Source organism: Chiloscyllium punctatum, chromosome 15 (genome assembly GCF_047496795.1).
Source record: "Chiloscyllium punctatum isolate Juve2018m chromosome 15, sChiPun1.3, whole genome shotgun sequence".
In the NCBI taxonomy this organism is placed as follows: domain Eukaryota; kingdom Metazoa; phylum Chordata; class Chondrichthyes; order Orectolobiformes; family Hemiscylliidae; genus Chiloscyllium; species Chiloscyllium punctatum.
Window position 1 is genome coordinate 94933503 of NC_092753.1, and position 17971 is coordinate 94951473.

General features: G+C 45.9%; 1 long non-coding RNA gene across 2 annotated transcripts; it reads right to left on the reverse strand.

Moving 5' to 3' along the window:
• Positions 1-1356: 1356 nt before the first annotated feature.
• LOC140486517 (uncharacterized) lies at positions 1357-9093 on the reverse strand. 2 transcript variants are annotated; one of them, XR_011962621.1, is made up of 4 exons: positions 9014-9093; positions 8236-8357; positions 5835-6065; positions 1357-1906 (listed from the first exon to the last, which is right to left on the reverse strand). It is a non-coding gene; the product is annotated as an uncharacterized lncRNA (long non-coding RNA). The 2 variants fall into 2 exon arrangements; XR_011962620.1 differs by having other exon boundaries at positions 1357-6065.
• Positions 9094-17971: the final 8878 nt, after the last annotated feature.

Here is a 17971-nt window from a genome sequence, read left to right on the forward strand (position 1 = left end):
GTCACTTCTGGTTGTTGATGTTGTTATGGAATTGAACACAATGCCTCTGCTCATGTCTAGTCAGTGATTGTTCAAGTTTAGCTCAACTTCCTTGGCATGTACTTTATGCCTGTTCATACAAAGGGGATATGTCAAAGCCAGCTATGGTTGGGATGGTAGGAGGGTGGCCTTGTACAATTGGCCTGTGGTGCCACAATTATTGTCAGCCTGTGATGTGAAGGGAAGTGAGGGTGGGTGGGTGGTTGCACTCCGAGAGGCAGGATGTGGTCAGCCTGCCCATTGCCCACTTGAAGCTTTCTCCCGGAGGTCAAAGGCACTCAGACAGGGCAGTAAGAGAGGGGCAATACCCAACATCTGACCCAGCGGCCTGGTGAGGTCTTGCCTTCCAACCCAACAGATGACCCTTGTCACATCAGCAGCAGGAAACAGAGACCTTGAAGGGGGCATTACGGGCCTATCTCTGAAAACCTCCTCCTCCTAGGCTGCTGTACCATTAATGGCTACTACATGGAGTGGGGTTGCAGAGTTCCAACCTTTGATTAAATATCCCCCAAGTCCCACTCTCTCAATAGACAAAAAGGTGACTGATCGTGGATTAACCAGAGGGACACCACGCCTCGGGTGAGGGGAAGGGGTGAGAAGGAGAGTCCTTCATGGTACCCTCAGCCAGGGCAGGAATTAATCCCACACTGTTGGGAGTCACTCTGTATCACAAACTGACCATCCAGCCAACTGAGCTAACCAACCTCCTATGCTTGGCTGGTTGCTCAAAGAGTTAGGACATCTTCCTTTTGAGGATGGGGTGAGGTTGTAGGAGGCTGACCCCAAGAAAATTAAACTCAAAAGATACAGCACTGCAAGCTGACTCAGCACATCATTAGACTCTTAATTCAGATATTTATTGAAATTAAATATTTAATCTGCTCCATCCTGTCCTCCCTCCGGGCTCTGTTTAAAGTGCACCTCTCAAACAACAGCAACAAGAGCAAGGTGCTTTCTCCAGCAATACATGGTGAATGGAGGAGAGTTACACAACGCAATTAATGACCATGAAATAAAACAACTGACAGCAGGATGTGCCAGTGAGTGGAATTACTCAACAATCTCTGTTCAGACTGAGAACACTGACGGTGTTGCACACAATCTGAAGCTACACTTTTCAAAGTACAAAAACACTTGGGCATTTCCCAAAGCAGTATCAATCCTTCCAGAAATACACACCATTCCTTGTCTTATAACTTCTGTTCTCTTCCTACTAACTCACTCACTCAGATCCAGCAATGTTTATATCAATGAACCTTCCTATTAATATTGGACAAAGTCAGAAGTCAAACAACACCAGGTTATAGTCCAACAGATTTATTTGAAATCACAAGCTTTTAGAGTGTAGCCCCTTCATCAAGTGAAGTGAAGGGGAAGCTCACAGACACAGAATTTATAGGTACAGAGAGATCAAAAGATCAAATGGTGTAAGGGGAGTGTGGAATAATAAGTCTCTGCAGACAATCAAAAGGGTCACACAACATGAGGAAAGTGTCAACAGCTGAATATTTCTATTTCCTTATCAGTGACTGATTAAAAAATTACTTTTTTGTTTATCTATTAATTGGTTTTTAGAAAAAGACTATAGCAGAGAGGTATCAGAAAGTATTTTAACTCAAACCTGTACAAAGTAATAAAGTAATTAACTAAGCAGAGATGGCTGGGCAGGTGGTGTGCTGCAGCTGTATGATGTGGGAGCTGGCTGATCCCATTGTGAATGGCAGTGACCACATCTGCAGCAAGTGTTGGTTGCTGGAAGAACTCCGGATCAGAGTTGATGATCTGGAATCTGAGCTTCAAACACTGCGGCACATCCGGGAGGGGAAGAGTTACCTGGACGCTTTGTTTCAGGAGGCAGTCACACCTGGGAGATTAAGTAATTCACATTCAGTTAGTGATCAGGGACTTCAGAATGTGACTGTAAGTGAGGCAGGTAGGTGGAACCTGAGTTCAGGAGTGCAGGAGCCTCAGCCCTTGACCTTGTCCAACAGGTATGAGATTCTTGCTCCCTGCTCGGATGAGGAAAAGGGCTCTGGACAGGATGAGCCAGCTGACCATGGCACCATGGTGCAGAAGGCCATTCAAGAGGGGGGACCAAAAAGACAAGTAGTTGTTATAGGGGATTCTATAATTAGGGGGACAGATAGTATCCTTTGCAAACAGGATCAGGAGTCTCACATGGTGTATTGCCTACCCGGTGCCAGGGTTCGGGACATCTCTGACCGGCTTGAAAGGATATTGGAGCGGGAGGGGGAGGATCCAGTTGTTGTGGCCCACGTTGGGACTAACAACATAGGCAAAGCTAGGGTAGAGGACCTGTTTGGGGATTATCGAGCACTGGGAAGGAAATTGAAGTACAGGTCCTCAAGGGTCATAATCACCGGATTGCTGCCCAAGCCACGTGCCAATTGGCATAGGGATAAGAAAATTAGGGAAGTAAACACGTGGCTAAGGAATTGGTGTGGGAAAGAGAGATTCTACTTCATGGGGCATTGGCATCAGTTTTGGAACCGGGAGGATCTGTACCGTTGGGACAGTCTCCACCTGAACTGATCAGGTACCAATGTTCTAGCGAAGAGGATAAATAGGGTGGTCAGTAGGACTTTAAACTTCTGAGATGGGGCGGGGGGGGGAAGGGAAAGTGAAAGCGACAGGGAGCATGGAGTTAAATGGAAAGATAAGTGGCAGGATAGCATATGTGCAGGCAGATTTAAACTTGAGACAGACTGGGAATGCAGCAAAAAGGAAGGATAACTTAGGACATCTTATTACTTCCAATATCTCTAATGATAAGAAAGTTAGCATTAAAGCACTTTACCTGAATATTCGTAGCATTCGTAACAAAGCAGATGAACTAATGGCACAGATCATCGTGAATGATTATGATTATGGGGGGGGGGTCAGGTCTGGCAGTTAAACATCCAAGGGTTTTCAACTTATTGAAAAGACAGGGAGGTGGGCAGAGGTGGCGGGGTTGCCTTGTTAGTTAAGAACAAAATTAAATCTATGGCACTGAATGACATAGCGTCGGATGATGTGGAGTCTGTGTGGGTGGAATTGAGGAACCACAAAGGCAAAAAAACCATAGTGGGAGTTATGTACAGACCTCCTAACAGTGGTCAGGACCAGGGGCGCAACATGTACCGGGAAATAGAGAAGGCATATCAGAACGGCAAGGTCACGGTGATCATGGGAGACTTCAATATGCAGGTGGACTGGGTAAATAATGTTGCCAGTGGATCCAAAGAAAGGGAATTCATGGAATGCTTACAGGATGACTTTTTGGAACAGCTTGTCATGGAGCCCACAAGGGAGCAGGCTGTTCTAGACCTAGTGCTATGTAATGAACCAGACTTTATAAAAAATCTTAAATTAAGGGAACCCTTAGGAAGCAGCGATCATAATGTGGTAGAGTTCAGTCTGCAGTTTGAAAGAGAGAAGGCAAAATCGGATGTAATGGTGTTACAGTTAAATAAAGGTAATTATGAGGGCATGAGAGAGGAACTGACGAAAATAGACTGGAAGCAGACCCTAGCAGGGAAGACAGTAGATCAAAAATGGCAGGAGTTTGTGGGTAAAATTGAGGACACTGTACAGAGGCTCATCCCCAAGAAGAAAAAGATTATCCAGGGAGGGATTAGACAGCCATGACTGACAAAGGAAGTCAGGAAATCTATCAAAGAAAAAGAGAGATCCTATAAAGTGGCCAAGAGCACTGTGAAATCAGAAGATTGGGAAGGCTACAAAGACAAACAGAGGATAACAAAGAGAGAAATAAGGACGGAGAGAATCAAATATGAAGGTAGGCTAGCCAGTAATATTAGAAATGATAGTAAAAGTTTCTTTCAATACATAAGAAACAAACGAGAGGCAAGAGTACACATTGGGCCACCTCAAACTGATGCTGGAAGCTGAGTGATGGGAGATAAGGAAATAGCAGGAGAACTTAATAAGTACTTTGCATCAGTCTTCACAGTGGAAGACATGAGTAATATCCAACAATTAAAGGAAGTCAGGGGGCTGAGTCGAGGATGGTTGCCATTACAAAAGAGAAAGTGCTAGAAAAGCTAGGCGGCATGGTGGCACAGTGGTCAGCACTGCTGCCTCACAGCGCCAGAGACCCGGGTTCAATTCCCGCCTCAGGTGACTGACTGTGTGGAGTTTGCACGTTCTCCCCGTGTCTGCGTGGGTTTCCTCCGGATGCTCCAGTTTCCTCCCACAGTCCAAAAATGTGCAGGTTAGGTGAATTGGCTATGCTAAATTGTCCCGCAGGGTTCAGTGTTGGGGCCGCAGCTGTTCACATTATATATTAATGATCTGGATGAAGGGACTGGGGGCATTCTAGCGAAGTTTGCAGATGATATGAAGTTAGGTGGACAGGCAGGTAGTACTGAGGAAGTGGGGAGGCTGCAGAACGATCTAGACAGTTTGGAAGAGTGGTCCAGGAAATGGCTGATGGAATTCAATGTGAGCAAATGCGAGGTCTTACACTTTGGAAAAACGAATACAAGGATGGACTACTTTCTAAACGGTGAGAAAATTCGTAAAGCCAAAGTACAAAGGGATCTGAGAGTGCTAGTTGAGGATTCTCTAAAGGTAAACATGCAGGTTGAGTCCGTGATTAAGAAAGCGAATGCAATGTTGTCAATTATCTCAAGAGGGTTGGAATATAAAAGCACCGTTGTGCTACTGAGACTTTATAAAGCTTTGGTTAGGCCCCATTTGGAGTACTGTGTCCAGTTTTGGTCCCCACACCTCAGGAAGGACATACTGGCACTGGAACGTGTCCAGCGGAGATTCACACGGATGATCCCTGGAATGGTAGGTCTAACATATGAGAAACAGCTGAGGATCCTGGGATTGTATTCAATGGAGTTTAGAAGATTAAGGGGAGATCTAATAGAAACTTACAAGATAATACATGGCTTGGAAAGGGTGGACGCTAGGAAATTGTTTCCGTTAGGCGAGGAGAATAGGACCCGTGGACACAGCCTTAGAATTAGTGGGGGTAAATTCAGAACAGAAATGCAGAGACATTTCTTCAGCCAGAGAGTGGTGGGCCTGTGGAATTTATTGCCGCAGAGTGCAGTGGAGGCTGGGACGCTAAACGTCTTCAAGGCAGAGATTGATAAATTCTTGATGTCACAAGGAATTAAGGGCTACGGGGAAAATGCGAGTAAGTGGAGTTGAAATGCCCATCAGCCATGATTGAATGGCGGAGTGGACTCGATGGGCCGAATGGCCTTACGGCCTTACTTCCGCTCCTGTGTCTTATGGTCTTAACAAGTGAAAGGATGACCTATAATCCGATTAAATGAGGCAGAGAGAAAATTTGCAAAAAATGAAAACTAAGGTGGTGCTGGAGACAAACCAAATGACTGGAATAACATGACAGGTATAAGAGTCACATGCTGAAGTCCTCATTAATGTAATAATTTCAGGTTGTTCTCCAATAACACCGTAGTTACGTTCCCACCTGATGCCGTGTTATTGAAGTTTGTGCAATAAAAATAATGGGGTCTTAAAGAAAAACAGGGTTCGGGCGTACCATTAAAAATCATGACAAAAGTGGCAGTTAAACTGTTTTATCATTTGTGTGAGGCTAAGTAAATTTTGGTGCTGGAAAAGTACAGCAGGTCAGGCAGCATCCAAGGAGCAGGAGAATTGATGTTTCAGGCATCAGCCCTTCATCAGGAATTCCTGTTCTTTTTAAGGCACAATTTTCAACTTTGTTCTCCAGCATCTACAGTCCTCACTTTCTCCGGAGTAAATGTTGATCTGTTGTAACTGACCTGTTGTATGGTACTGCATCGTGCAATTCATCAGAAGCTTCAACTGATTTCTCTCGATTGGCATCCATACCTGCACTGGCCCGGATGGTAACCCTGGTTTAGGTTGGTGTGGTTCCAGTGGAATGGCATCCTCTGTTGGCCTGGGAGAAAAGGCTGGCTACACTATGTTCCAGCCAGTCTTCTGATCCCATCCAAAGGTAACACTGACCAAGTCTGATCCCAGAATGAAACCTGCATTGGTAGATCAAGGGTTGAATCTTAATTTCTTTCACCAAGTGCCAGTTTTGTCAATTTTTTCAGAGGGTTTCACATTGTGATGCTTGGGGGCATTTATCACCATATTTTATAAAACCCGCCTGATTTATGACCTACCCCACCCTTTGGTGCCCCCTCACACATTCTCGCACCATCACACCATGTGGCATTTCCAAAACAACTCCCCAATTCCTGGATATCCCAGAATTAACCAACATTGTGATCAATTCCATCTTGTGGCCCCAGACAAGAACTGTCAGTCTGGAACTGCCCTGCATGGTTCCTGACATTGATCCTGGATGGGGCAGACAATGGAAAACTGGTGCCTATCTTTGTGGTCAGGGACATGGAGATACCGCTGATGGGGATGGGGTGATGCAGAGGCAGGATGGTCCTTTTCTCCAGGGCCAACTGTTAGAAACGAAAATCGCTTCTTAATAATCGCTCTAGACAAATTCAGGAAAACAAAGTTTTATTAGCAAGTCTGCAGAGTTGGGCACCCTTCTGAGAAAAAGGCGCGCCGAGGCTTACAAAGTTTCTCATTATATACAGCACAAGTCCCTCCCCTCTTTGGCTCTAAAGAGTCACGAGGTTCACATTCTAAACCGTCAGTATTTTTCCATTCTGCACCCATGTCACAAAGTCTGCAGCAGATGTCTCCCGAGTTGTTTTGCTACCCTGTAGTCTTATCAGTCATGGACTTATTCTTCTCTGTCAGAGTTAGTGGTCTCATCAATCAAGGACTTGTTTTTTTACTCTGCTCACAAAATGTCAGCATTTGCACAATTTAAATTATCCCACTTTTGAGTGCACAAAATGTTCTTACAAAAGAAGCATGTCTTGTCCTTTATTATAGAGAAGCCTGTTTTACCCCACCCCTATGGCTCTATTCCCCTTAGTCTTTAGGGTCATGCACATCTTAATTGTTTGAACCGAAATCGCCTCTCACAATTCCACCCTTTTTCTTTTTAAGATGTGCATGACAAAGATAAGTCTCCCCTCTTCAAGGGCCCGGGAAATCCTTGGTCTTTCGCAGCAACAGCACCTTAAGTTCCTGCGTTCCATGTTGGGGTACCGCCACTGCCTGGAGTTGGGAAATATTTTTCTGAATTAAAGACTGAACACAGGGGGTCAGGCAGGGTAATATGAGTAGAAGCATTACGCCCCCCCCCCCAGCCACCAGTAACACCGTGCGCCACCAACTACCACCTAGGAGACCATCCCACCATCCGATGCCACCAAGTGGACGCCAGGATTGTACCGGCACATGGGCCAATTTCCGAATTTTATCGGAAATCTTCAAAACCGCTTTACCATTATCGTCAATTTTCAGACAGCAGTTAGTCAGGTTAAACTTCCTGCACACGCCCCCTTCCGAGGCCAACAGATAATCCAAGGCAAACCGGTTTTGATATATAGCAGCCCTCATCTGATTCTGCTGCTTAGCCAGCAACTCCAGGGCCAGGGCGGTCTGGTTAGTAATGACCTCTACGACTGCTTGGAGCCTGATAATTCGATTTAACATATAGATAGGAGTACGGTATCCCCATGATCTATCCTGTGACCACGTAGCCGGCCCGTAGTATTCAATAATCCGGGCCGGTGGCCACTCATCCCCCCAATCACCGACTTGGATATCCCTTGGCGACCTACGCAGGGAGTCAAAGAGTTTAACTCCCAAATCATCGCCTTCCTCCCGGGGTAATAGGAAGAATTCAGGTCGTATTCGACCCAGGAAGCATACTCCAGCCCATCCCATGGGCAGTTTGGAGTATGCCTGATTACCGCATATCCAAAATAGGCCATCTGGAGCAGGCCCTCCCTGCCTCACAACATCATCCCACAGCTCCTTTACCACAGGGACGCCCTCATAAGGACCAGGACCACTGTAATTCCAGTATTCGGATTCTTGGCCCCGTGGCAGAGTCTGGACAGGATTATCCCAGCATTGATTCCCCTGACAACCACCGCTCCAGACTCTCATCATACCATCGGAAGAGTCAGCACTTAGCTCGTCGGAGGAGGAATCAGTACGTAACCGAACGCAATTTTGATGATCTCGGTTTGCAATGTACCAAGTAATATTCTCAGGCCACCATACTTGTGTGGTCACATTCAATACACTCTGACAGGGACTAATTCCTACCTCCACGGTCCCCTTGCCTTCAACACCGAAATCGCCTCTCACACCAACAAAGGACACCATTCTACTGGAACAACGCCAACCTGGACCTGGGTTACCATCTGGGCCAGTGCAATCTCAACCATCTGAAGGAATGCACAGAACGTAGGAAGAAGATCAATGGCCTTCCCCACTCTGCCAGTGAAAGTGCCACCATCTTCTCATTGATCCCTCACACTCACTCTATCTCTGCTACTGTACCCAACATTTCCTGCAGCATCTTCCCCTCTCACCCTCACTAACACCTGACCCTGACTCACCCCGAATCTCTTCAGCACAGCCCCCTCAGGACATCTCCACACATGCACCACAGGTAACTTTGTGTGTCCCCCCCCGCCCCTTTCTCTCCCCCCCCCCCCCTCCACCTTTCTCTCCCCCCCCCCCCTCCACCTTTCTCTCCCCCCCCCCCCCCCCACAATGTGCAGAGTTTCCTGACTCTGACCCCCCCCCCCCGAGCAGCTGACTGACCATGTCTGAGACCCTGTACTGGGAGGTTTGTTTACAGTTGGTTATCCTAGTGATTAGTCACCGAAACAGATTCACAGGAATCTGCAAATATTCTTTAACATCTAAACATACTTTTTAAACAAAAAAATAGAGCGAAAATAAGCTCTTAATACAAGTGATAAAGCCAAGTTTCAAAGTGCTCCTCAACAATGTCCTGTCAGTTTTAATCAATTCCAGTGAAATTTCCCTCTTATCCCAACTCTGAGTTTTTAAATTCACAGATTATTGTCCTCACTCTATAGAGACATTTTGACGAAGCTTTTCCAAGTCCACGAGCACGAACCTCTCACGAGGCTCTTCACCACAAACCGCTCGAGCTCAATGATCACGTGATGCCGACGCGGAGTCCAGTCCTCCGCGCGCAGCGACACCTAGCGCCGGGGATGACCACCGTCTCACAGCGAACGGGAGTTCCCTTGGTCTTTCAAAAGGTCACCACTTCAGACATTGGATGACGGTCAAATCGCGTTTACTAAACACGCGCTATCGGAGAACTACCTGTAATCCAAAACTGTTCAAATTAATTAAGGCAGAGAGACCAGAAGAATTGATTGAGGTGACTGTGACAAAGCAGGACAGTGAGGAAGGTTTTACAGGACAGCATGGTGGGGTTCCATGTGACCCTAAGATCATGTTGAGGCTGTCTTCATGGGGATAGAACTTGGCTATTGGTTTCTGCTTGGCAATTCTATGTTGCTCTGGATTAGTGGTGCTGGAAAAGCACAGCAGTTCAGGCAACATCCAAGGACCAGTAAAATCGATGTTTCGGGCAAAAGCCCTTCATCAGGAAATTCTACGTTGTTGTGTATCTCAAAGTACAAAAACACTTGGATATTTCCTGAAGCAGGAATCCTTCCAGAAGTTCACATCATTGCTTATCTGAAAATGACTGGTGCCTTCTGTTGTCTTCCTACTGACTCACTCAGATCCAGCGATGTTTATATCAATGACCCTTCCCTTTAATTTTTTTTACTCGAGTGGCCAGTCACAACTCCAGGGTGTTGGTGGAGTTCTCCTGGGTTATATTTTTTTTGTTTTTTTTTAACCCCCACACTACCGCCTAACTGTGGTAGTGCTTATTTTTCCCCCGTACCCATGGTGTGTGTGTGTAGATGTGAGACACAGTGAAAGACACAGAGTGCACAAATCTTTATTCAATTTCCGCCACCAGGAAGATAGGAAAACACCCGAGTGGCCAGTGACAAGCACTGCCCTTCACATCAAAGGGCAATGCTGTGTGATCAAAACAGTGAAGGGGAGGGTAGGGACTAAATCAAAATAGAGTTGGAGGGAGAAATGATGCACTCCACTCCCTGCGGCGCCCACCTCTCCCTGAACAACTCCAGGGTGTTGGTGGACACCGCGTGCTCCTTCTCCAAGGACACCCGGGCTCTAACGTAACCCCGGAAGAGGGGCAGGCAGTCGGCCCTAACGACCCCCTCCACAGCCCGCTGCCTGGACCTGTTGATGGCCAGTTTGGCCAGGCCCAGGAGCAGACCCACGAGGAGGTCTTCGGACCTGCCCTCCCTCCTCCGACCCTTCCCTTTAATATTGGGTTAATGTGTTGGGTTGCTCATGTGTAATATGTATTCATCTCATTAAATTGATTTGAGTTTTCGGGCTGTTGCTCAAAGAAGGGTTAAACATTGCACTCCATAGGCATGGAGCTTCTAATCTCAACTTGATTTCAAACAATTTAACTCATGGGGGTTCGGCATTCTTTCATAAATCAGGAGAGCTTAGAAAGGTCTCTCAAACACATCTGTTGGGAGAGTAGGAGCTGGGCATTGAGTCACTCTCTTTACCAGCCTACGTGTCCACCCACTTCACCCCTTCCAATGTTTCCACATCCCCATCCACTCCTGGAAAATTGAAACACAGGGAGAGGTCCGCACTTATATAGCACCATTCACATCTTCAGTCATCTCAAACCAATATTTGAAGTGTAATCATGACTGCCATATCAGAATCTTGGCAGTCAATATGCAAGCAATCGGCTCTTACAATCAGCAACGTTACAAAGACAAAGATCGTGGAGGTAGTGAGGACTGCAGATGCTGGAACATCACAGTCATTAGAAGGTGGAGCTGGAAAAGACACAGCAGGTCAGGCAGCATCAGACCGTCAATGTTATGGGCAGATTACTTCATCAGGGCCATGCTGATGAAGAGTCCTGCCTGACACGGTCACTCTCCTGCGCTTCTGATGCTGCATGACCTTCTGTAACTTTTCCAGGTTCACATTTTATTGACAATAAAGACGAGATCATTTTATTTTTCCGGTGGTTAGTTAAGGGAAAAGGATTCAACCTGGAACACTAGAAATCACTATCTTGGTCACCTTCAAACTTGAGTCCACGGGATCTTTGCCATCCCCCCTAGGGATCAGGCAGGGGCTCACTTTAACATTTCGTTCAAATGTTGGCACCTCTGGCAATGCTGCACTCCCTCAGCATTGCACCAGGAAATGCCAGCCTGGGGTTTGTGCTCAAGGCTGTGGGATAGGCTTCAAACTTATCACTTCTGATTCAGAGATTGAGAGAGTTTGCTGTTACACATGTACATTTTGTTTAAGAGACGACATGTTTGAGGGCTCCCTGTTGCTGTGCTGAGTTTGTGTATACAATGTTGTGACTCTGCCTGGAAGTTAATCCACTGTGGCTCTTCAAGCTGCACAGCAGATCGTTTGCTGTAACACTGGCTCATAACTTACAGTGTGTTTTACTGTTTCAATAAACAAACCCACGGAGTCAATGAATTTCTAACAAATAATTAATTATTTGACCATAATGAGTAACATTACAAAAAAACCCGAAAGAACTGTGGATTCTGTCAAGCAGAAACAAAAACAGAAATTGCTGGAGAAACCCAGCAGGTCAGGTCTAGCAGCATCGTTGGAGAAAAATGAGTTAACATTTCGGGTCCAGTGACCCTTTTTCAGAACTTGCAACAGGGTTAGTTCTGAATAAGAGTCATCGCCTTTCCATGAGATCTTGGCTAATCTAATCGTCTTCAACGTCACTTTCCTGCCTTTTCCCCGTAACACACGATTCCCTTCCTGAATAAAAATGTGTCTCAACACAAACATATTTAATATTCTGCCTCAATGGCCCTCTGTGTTAAAGGAGAACAGGTTCACAACACTCTGAGAGAAGAAATTCCTCCTCAACGCTGTCAGTAATGGGCATTCCCCACTTCCAAGATGATTTCTAGGCTCTCCTACAAGATGATTCCGAGTCAACCTTTCCACGTATACCCACTCAGGGTCCCGAAGAACCTGATATACTTTAATTAGGTTGTCACTCATTCTTCTAGACAAGTATTTGCACAACTGACTCAACCTCTCCTCATACAAGGGTTCTTCCATACATGGGTATCAGCCTTGTGAACCACCTCTAGTACCAGACGATCTTTCATGGAATCCCTACAACGCAGAAAGAGGCCATTTGGCCCATTGAGTCTGCACTGCACCTCAGAAGAGAATCCCACTCTGTCCCCATATTTAGCACAGCCAATCCAAATAACCTGCACATCTTTTGACCGTGGGATGAAACCGGAGGACATGAAGGAGACACACACAGACTCAGGGAGAATGTGCAAACTCCACACAGACATTCGCCCAAGAGAATTGAACCTGGGTCCCTGGTGTTGTAAGATAGCTCTGCTAGACCACTGAGCCACCATGTCGCCTTGAGATGAGCGTAAAACAGTTCCCAGCATTCCAAATGTTGTCTGCCAGTGTCTCGTACAATTGCAGCAAGCCTTCCCTCCTTTTCAATCCCATTCCCTCTGAAATAAAGGCCAACATTCCAACAAGGCCTCACTCTGGGATCGGACTTGTCCACTATTATCATCATGATACCCCTCACATTTACTGAGATAGCGGCTGGTCCCTTGCCTGAGCTGATATCAGAGAATGTGCTGTAGCTGGGGGCTCTGTATAACCCAGCCCCACATTAGGGGCAGCACGGTGGCTCAATGGTTAGCACTGCTGCCTCACAGCGTCAGTGACCGGGGTTCAATTCCTGCCTTGGACAACTGTCTATGTGGAGTTTGCACATTCTCCCTGTCTCTATGTGGGTTTCCTCTGGGTGCTCTGGTTTCCTCCCACAGTCTAAAGATGTGCAGGTTAGGTGAATTGGCCACGCTAAATTGCCATAGTGTTAGGTGCATTAATCAGGGGTAAATGTAGGGGAATGGATCTGGGTGGGTTATTCTTCAGAGGGTCCAGTGTGGACTTGTTGGGCCGAAGGGCCTGTTTCCACACTGTAGGGAATCTAAAACACAGTGGCTCAGTGGTTAGCACTGCTGCCTCACAGCACCAGGGTCCTCGCTTCGATTCCAGCCTCAGGTGACTGTCTGTGTGGAGTTTGCACATTCTCCCCGTGTCTATGCGGGTCTTCTGGATGCTCCGGTTTCCTCCCACAATCCAAATATGTGCAGATCGGTAAATTCGCCATGCTAAATTGTCCACTGTATTAGGTGAATTAGTCAGAGGGAAATGGGCCTTGGTGGGTTACTTCGGAGGGTCGGTGAGGACTGGTTGGGCCGAAGGGCCTGTTCCCACACTGTAGGGAATCTATTTTAATTACACAGTGCATTGACTCTCTAACTCAGTGACAGGAACCTGTGCTCTAACATGACCACCATCGTGAAAGAGGGGTCTCAGACCCAGTAGAGAAACTCTAATACATTGTCTTTGTTTACAACATGGAAACAGTGAAACTCACAGTGACCAAGTTCACATCCTAAATATTGTTGACTCCATTATCGTTGAAAATCTTGCCAACTTCACATTTCTCAAAGATAACAGCACCCGTGGCAGTGAGCAGCAGACTGAGAACTACAGGTGTCTTCATTGTCTGAGGCTGAAATATTCAGTTCCACTCACAGTGCTCCTCAAAGTGGAGTCTGTAATACAAGAGGAGGGAGAAAGATTACTTTTCAAATTGTTAAATATCCCACTGAGTTAACAATAACCAGAGGGTGGTTGTTCCAAACAGACTGTGGGTGAGGTTCCCCATTTCATTCCGTTCCCACACCAGTAACCCCCCAAACTGTCACATTCCCGGGTGTGAGGGGATGGATTGGTTCCCCTCTTTCTCCACCCAGCCCCTCGGTTGGTAAGACACTTGTGGATGTCTTTCTCCCAAACCACATGAACCGATACCTTCAAAGGAACAATTTAAACAGGCTTTCTGGCATTAGCAGCAGCTGAGTTTATTAATGAGTAAACACAAGCACATTAGTAACACAACACACAGGTACATGGATTAGAAATTAGAGAAAAGGCCAAAAAGGCACAAGGTAAAACAACAAGATGTATTCTTGAATAAATTCAGGATTGTACACAAAGTGCAGATAGTGGAATATTGCAGCTGTTTCAGTGAAGGTCACAGGTCAACCATCAAGAAATTACAGCTCAGTCTGTTTGGACTGGCCCTTTCCCATTTTGGAAGGCAGTTGTTTGAGCTTCTGTCTGCATCCATAGCTGTGACATTCTGTGGGTCTCTCTGTCTCTCCTACAGTCTTTCTCAGCTGTTGTAGCACTCTTTTAAGAAACACATTTTGGAATGAAAAATTAAATATGATCACAGTATTTTGTCGTTCCAATCTGTGATCACAGCATGGCATAGGGAGAAACAAGGGAAAACAACCAGGAACCAGGGCAGGTTTGTTTAATTTCTTAAACTGAAACAGAAATTGCTGATGAAACTCAGCAGGTCTGGCAGAGTCTGTGGAGAGAAAGCAGAGTTAATGTTTCGAGTCTGGTGACCCTTCACCAGCAATTTCAGTTTCAGATTTCTAGTGCCCGCAGTTCTCTGTTTTGTTTTGGTGTTAATAATTTCTTGCCCAGGATCTCTCTGCAGGCCAGGTACAATCTCTTGTATACACCAGCAGCCCTGCACTACATTGCTCAGGCCCTAACGTCATCAATGAGGCCTGTTCATGAAAATATCAAACTGGGTAAGAGCAGAAATGAGGCAAGTCTTTTCCAACTTTCAACTGGATTGTGTCTGATATGTTGCTGATATTAATTTATCCACTTTAGCTCTGGAGATGGTGGTATAGTGGGTATCTCACTGAATGAGTAAATCAGAGTGGTCTGGGCCCAGTCTGTTCCTGTACCACGTGGCTGATGGTGAAGTTTGTATTGTGTTACTAAATCTAGATTATAAAGCTGGTCATGGACAGAGTAATAACAGCTGTTTCTTGCTGTAAAACCCATCAGGTTCAGTAATGTCCTTTACAGAATGGAATCTGCTGTCCTTACCTGGTCTGAACGACATGTGACTCTAGACCCACAGCAATGTGGCTCACTCTTAACGGCCCTCAGTAATAGCCTGGCAATCCACTCAGTTCAGGGACACTTAGTGATGGGCAACAGATCCATGCCCTGCCAAAAATACCCACGTCCAATGACAGATTTCTGTAAATCCCGTTCTCCTTTCACCCACAAAGCCGATGATTTCAGTTTGGAGATTTTCACTGGGCCCCAGTCACAGTGACAGGTGTACAGTGACAATCCCCAGACCCTCACAGTCAGGGCTTCCTCACCCTTCAGCACAACCGACTAAAAATACCAGAGACTGCAGATCACACTTTGAACTCCTCCGTCATTTCAGAACCTACCAAAATGGACAGGAAGTAAGTGATCCATCATGGACCATGGTTAAGTCCTTACTGACTGACCCGGCAGAACAATGGGAATCTCGGTTGCAAGTTTCACTGGAACGTCTGTCCCTCTGACTGTACACAGTCCCTCAGTACTGCACAGATTCCACCCACCTGGATTATGGGCCCAAGCCGGAGTGTGTGAATTGAGCTGGAACTGTAAGTGCCCCCTCCGATCTGGTTGCACTTGACCCTGGTCAGCTCATTCCACAAGGACACCTTTCCAGATACACAGAGTGGGAGAGACAGCTACCCACCTCACAGGGATGGAGTTGGAGCACTCTTCACTTAAGTGGCAAAGACAGACTGATATCCCCACCTTAAATCACGTGGGAGGGGTTATAACATAATCAGCCTTCGCTTCTGGAATGAGGTCAATGTCCTTTCTAATCCCATTCCCCCCATAACTGAAAACAACATGTTCCTCTCTCACTGCCCATAGGAGCTAATGTGATACTGCCACTGACTGAACTCTGATTTTGGCAACTCCCTCCTTCCTGGAAGCTGGGGCTGAGACAGAAGTGAGTGGGAAGGAAGGACGGTGGGTTGGGGTGTGACAAGGCTGGGTGGGTTAAAGAGCTGGAGACATGGTCAACAGCACTCAGTGTCCAACATTTCTTCAAAGCACAAGATGAAATTGACAAAAGATGCTTTCAAAATAATAAAGAGAGAAAACTTATGATAGTAGCATAGACTTGATAAAAATATATACTATACAGATGAGCTTCTAGGATGAAAGAGATGAGAGAAGTTCAATTAAATGGTAGTTTGTTGTGAAAATGGGACAGGGCAATTAATAATGTGAAACAAAGAAATGAGAGTCTCTGACAAAGTATTGAAATTGACTTTTATGTTTGAATGCACCAAAACGCCCAAGGTTTAATCAGAAAACAAGGGGTCGACAGGATTGGGGAATTTAAAGCAATCACAGTTACAAGAGTAAGTATCCTGTCGAAATTTATGGGAGAATAAGTAGGCAGCCTCTGGTCCTGGGAGCATGCATTCTTGTGTCTTAAAGGAAAGAGCAGGTCTTGTTTATTTGGAACACTTTGCTGCTGGTAACAATTGTGCTCTGTTGATTCTGTTTGGGTGTCTCTTGGATCCTGAGAGCTCTTTGCCGAGTGTACAATATTAATTTGCCCAGCTCTGTCAGTGATTATCAGGGAAAGGAATACACAGTGTGAGCCAGCAGTCGGTGATGCAGGTCACAAGGTTATTGGAACACAACAAAGGTAAGAATTAAACTTTTACAGTTTTAACATTAACAACTTTACTAGGATCGACATGATTTGGTGGAAACTCAAAAACTTCCCAGTTTCTAGTAGCTTTGGCTGGCTTGTCTGTTTCTTTGTCTGTTTTCTTTTAAAATGGAAGAATAAATTATATTCATAAAACTATCTTTATATACAGACTTAGTAACAAATGCGGTTAGGTTCCGTACAGTAGCATATAGAAACAATCACTGGGATTTGACTCTATCCAACAAACAAACCAAAGACATCTCTTACTTGTACAAGACTGTACTTACAGACATTTGAGGTACTGGGAGGGTCTGTCCTTTACCTGAACGATGTCTGTAAAGGGACTGTGGTTTCATATTGATAGCCAGCTTCAGCAAGGCTTCAATGGTATGCTCCTTTCACTGCTCTGAAGACCTGTCCAAAATGCTTTGATCAGAGTGATGTGTACATTGCCACAAGATGCCTTTAATTCTGCTAAACATTCAGAAAGCTCACAGCCAAACAATTTGAACCAATGATTTAAACTTTACTACGTATAGAAACCAAAATCGGTTCCCTCAAGTTAGCAAGTCAAGCTGCACAACCCAATTGTGCTTTTATTGACTCATGGTGGAATTTCAGGACAATTCCAACCAACAGTGCCTTTCTCTTCTTCCGTCATCTTCGACTCTGTGCTCATTCCTTTCGCAAAGAGTTCTTTTCCCACCCCACAGACCCTTTCTCCCAGCTCCAACCCTCTCCCTCCACCTGGACTCCTCCCTCTGGCCTTTTACCTCCATTTGCTCATTCAGAATTGTTGACGTGACATTTGTCACCTCAATCTCTCTGTTACCCGCCATTCCCCCCATTACCCAATCTACCCTGTCCTCCTGGGAACTCACTGCACACTGAGCTCTCAGATCCAACCCTGACTTTGTCATTAAGCTGCCAATAAGGATGGTGCTGTAGTTGTCTGGCAGACTGACCTCTACACTGCAGAGGCTGAGCACCATCTCTCAGATACCTCTCCTCTGATCTCCCCCTGGACCATGACCCCACCATGGAACATCAGGCCATTGTATCAGCCACAGTCACCAACCTCATTTCATCTGGTGATCTTCTACCAACTGCATCCAATCTGATAACCCCCCCAATCCCGCACAGCTCCTTCCCAAAACAGGACTCCCCAGGCAGACCCATTATGAGGACTGCAGATGCTGGAGATTAGAGTTGAGAGTGTGTTGCTGGAAAAGCACAGCAGGTCAGGCAGCATCCGAGGGGCAGGAGAATCGACATTTC